Source organism: Octopus bimaculoides, chromosome 15 (genome assembly GCF_001194135.2).
Source record: "Octopus bimaculoides isolate UCB-OBI-ISO-001 chromosome 15, ASM119413v2, whole genome shotgun sequence".
Taxonomy (NCBI): domain Eukaryota; kingdom Metazoa; phylum Mollusca; class Cephalopoda; order Octopoda; family Octopodidae; genus Octopus; species Octopus bimaculoides.
Window position 1 is genome coordinate 32,914,377 of NC_068995.1, and position 4,427 is coordinate 32,918,803.

The 4,427-nt window shown below is 35.3% G+C and overlaps 1 protein-coding gene across 3 annotated transcripts in view; it reads left to right on the plus strand.

Moving 5' to 3' along the window:
- Positions 1–4,427, plus strand: part of LOC106880612 (uncharacterized) — a 92,110-nt gene that overhangs the window by 53,801 nt on the left and 33,882 nt on the right. The window lies entirely within an intron of this gene.

Sequence of the window (4,427 nt, forward strand, 5' to 3'; positions counted from 1 at the left end):
AACATCTGCCACAAACAAAAACTAACTTGCTAGTTAACCTGCCTTTGATGTTGCTGCACCTCTTATGTGTCCATAGCTTGCACCGGGTACATCTTATAGAGTTACTACCTACTCCTTTTCTACATACTGAGCAGGGCCATCTACCTGAAGGGGTTTGTGTTTTATCTACCTTCCTACTTATTAGGATTTTGGTTTTAGCTAGGTTGACTCTAAGGCCCTTCAATTCTAGACCTTGCTTCCACACCTGAAACTTCTCCTCTAGTTCTGATAGTGACTCCGCAATTAGGGCAAGGTCATCAGCATAGAGGAGCTCCCAGGGGCAACCTGTCTTGAACTCCTCTGTGATTGCCTGGAGGACTAGTGAAATTATAATAATAATATCTTTTGCTGATGTTGAAAAGTCTCTATAACATTTCTGATAATTAATTCTCTGTCCAAGAAGAATAGGAGGCACGGTTGAGTCTAACAGAATTTGAATGGGGAGCTAAAACTATAGACTGTACACACATAACTCAGTACTGTTAGTGCTAAATCACCCACTCTTTTTAGTATGATAATGAGTTATTGCTGAAGTACAGAACACATATATTTTGAAGGAAAAGGATTGTGTGATGTTCATTGACATCTCAAACATTTAATCCTATTGTAATGTCAACTGTCATCTCAGCTTTCTTTGATCAAGGCAATGTGTTTTCACATTAGATTGTAAATAATAAATCTTAGCTGTTTATAAGCTAGTCTAATGACCTGGTCAAATGCCCAGGCAACAAGTTGATTTTCAGCTACGATTAATTAAGGAAAAAGTTTAGCCATGTTGATTAAATGTTTTTTAATAAACTATATCTGATACACAAAAACCGTTAGATTCACTTCAACATTTAAATTTAATTTGTCAAAATATTTTCGTCGCTTTGAGACCGCGACCTGTTCACTGACAAAATTCTGTGCTGCACAGAATTTTGTCAGTGAACATGTCACGGTCCCAAAGCGACGAAAATATTTTGACAAATTAAATTTAAATGTTGAAGTGAATCTAACGGTTTTTGTGTGTTATTTTAAATGGGTTATAAACACCTTCCATGCTGCAATTGTTTTCGTTCCAGCACACGATCTCATATTAGGTCCCTTGCTGTGCAAGTACATCTCCGTATATCTGATAATTTTACTATTAATTGGCCTCCTTACTGACTTGACTCCCTGGTTTATCTCCTGCAAAAATGCATCAGTCAGATAAAGCCTCTTAGTAGGCAATATTTCTTGTTTGGTTATTTGGAGCCATGAAAATTCCTCAGTACCTCCAGTTCTGGAAGCTGCAATGTATACTAATTGTCCTTGAAAGAAGCATTGAATTGAGAAATCCAAACTGATTGCTTTAAAGACCTGTCCTTGTACCCTATTCATAATCATAGTAAAACACATTATGAGGTAATGAATGAAATTATCTTCATTGATAATCACTAACTGTTTACAGAATGTGAAAATGTGCAACCTTTGTAGGTTGTATTTACAACAGTGTTTGGGATCCTATATAATATGCAGGAGTATAATGCATTTGTATGTTAATCTTTTTTGTTTGTAAGTTTCCAATATAATAAAATGCTAGAAATTTAGGAGGATAGCTCAAGTGTGAAGATGAAAAGTGAAAGATAAAGTTTAGGGGAAAGAGATGACAGATGAAGAATGGGGATTAGAAGAAAAATAAGGCAGAGCAAAAAGAACAATATTGACAACAGTAAATGATATGGTACAGGTTACATTTTTGTTTCTGTTTTATAATATAGCACTGGTTGCTATTAAAGATCATATTTGTATATCATATAGGTTGTAACCATATGATGGTATTTTCATTTCAAGTTATGATACAGGTTCTATGAGTGCAGTTTACAACAATACATGATTTCGCAGAGTGGCTGCGTGGTAAGTAGCTTGCTTACCAACCACACGGTTCTGGGTCCATTCCCACTGCATGGCACCTTGGGCAAGTGTCTTCTACTATAGCCTCGGGCCGACCAAAACCTTGTGAGTGGATTTGGTAGACGGAAACTGAAAGATCCCATCGTATATATGTATGTATATATGTGTGTGTGTGTGTTTGTGTGTCTGTGTTTGTCCCCCCCAACATCGCTTGACAACCGATGGTGGTGTGTTTACGTCCCCATAACCTAGCGGTTCGGCAAAAAGAGAGCGATAGAATAAGTACTAGGCTTACAAAGAATAAGTCCTGGGGTCTATTTGCTCGACTAAAGGCGGTGCTCCAGCATGGCCGCAGTCAAATGACTGAAACGAGTAAAAGAGTAACATATGTTGCAGATTGAAGCTAACACTGAATATTTACAACATCTAATATGATCATAAGTTACAGGAGACAGCAAATCAACCTCATTCTAAATATTAATATATGTATCAAATGCACATTTAATCATTTAATCTAAAAACTCTCCAAGAACCACATTTCTGTAAATACCTCTACTGATATTTAATATAGCTTGAGTTATTAGATTTCATCTGTAAATGGTTGTTCACTGCCCACTATTGAAGTACTTTTCTGGTAGTGGGCAGTGGGATGTTCTAACGACTCTGCCAATTTATTTACCTATTTAGAGACTAAATTACACATATTCCATTTACATGAAAAACAGTAGTGGAAATTCATGTGGACATATTCAACATAGATGGTATTAAAAGCTAACTGGAAATATATATGGTGAGAGGGGGAAAATAGTCAGTCTATTGCAAAATAACATTGATTATTCTTCAAACTTTTTTATTTTTGCACAGTTGCTTTTAGTATTGCTTTTATTCCTGTTATCGTGATCCTTTTAAGATAACTGTTTTTACCTTCTTTATGTTATCTTCACTCTCCATTCAGATGGATTCCCCCCTCTGCCCTTTATAATCATTTGTTTCTCTACTAACCTATACTTTTGTGTCATTTCTCCTCACTTAATAGTTCACATCTCGTATTCATCACTGAAAATAATGTAATCTTGCTTATCTTAGATTTATTCTTCTTGCCTCCATCCCCTCTTTCTCAGATTTTTTGATAAGAGCAGTTTCTATACTGGAGCAAGACACTATCACATAAACAAGATGACTTATGATTAAACACTTCATGAGGCAATTGATATCTTTCGCTTCTTCGTATTCCAGCAGAGTGAGAAGAGAACTATTTTTATTCATGGTTGAATTTGTTTGGGTGAGGGGTAGGATGGTAGAAGCACATTGCCATCATAATAAATCACATTAACATAATATTGCTCTTACTTTTAACTTTGTCTTGTATTGTAATACCAGCATTTGCATAAAATCTCATACAAAATTATTGTAATCTAAATATATTTGTTTATTTAAAATGATAGTAAAATCTTAATTCAATTTTAATAAAAAAAACACCCCTGTTATAGTTCATTTTGAATGCCATCAGCTCACTCTCTGCTGCTCTCATTCACTGCAATCCTGTGAAATTGATCACCTGTACAGACATCAGACTCTAAGTGTGAATCTTTTTGTCGTCTATACTGAGAATCTGTGGACTATATATGTATGTATGTATGTATGTATGTATGTGTGTGGTGTGTGTGTGTGTATATATATATATATACACATACATACAGAGAGAGAGAGATAGAGAGAGCACCAGAAGCAGTATTAATACAAAAAGGTAAACTATTCACCTCTTAAAAGTGGATGCAGCATTAGAACACTAAATACTGCAATGTTTACCAATAGAGAAAGTCTCCTATAGTTTATCAGTACATAAAAGCACATCATACTTATTGCAAGCATGGCTGTGTGGTAAGAAGCTTGTATCCTAACCACATGGTTTCAGACTCAGTCCTATTGCATGGCACCTTGGACAAGTATCTTCTTTCATATCTCTAAAAAGAGAGAGAGTTATAAAAATGAAATGACTTGGGTACTTATTGGCTTGGACTATTAGTAGATCTTGAATTCAAGTCTATTGCAAGCATTATATTGTGTATTTAAGTAATGTATTTAATTCTGCTCAAATCAGTTTACTTATCATTTGTGAATGGGTACCTGGCCCAAAATATGTGTACATGGGCTACCATTCAATTTCTGTCTATGAAGTTTTACTCTCAAGGTATTGGTCAACCTGAGGCTATTATAGAAGACACTTGCATAAAGTACCACCCCTTAATGGAATTAAACTTGAAACCTCATGGTTGCAAAGAGAGCTTTTAAACATACAGCCATACCAGCGCGCACGCACACACATGCACATTCACACATACAAATGTGTGTGTGTGTGTGTGTGTGTGTATATATATGTGTAGAGTGTTAGGTGTGATGTACAGAATTAAATATTGAAAAAATGTCGTCAGAATTTTGGAATAACTTCTTTCATTTATTTTATACATATATTTGCGCTTTCGTTCGTCTTTCGAACTTATCAAATATATATA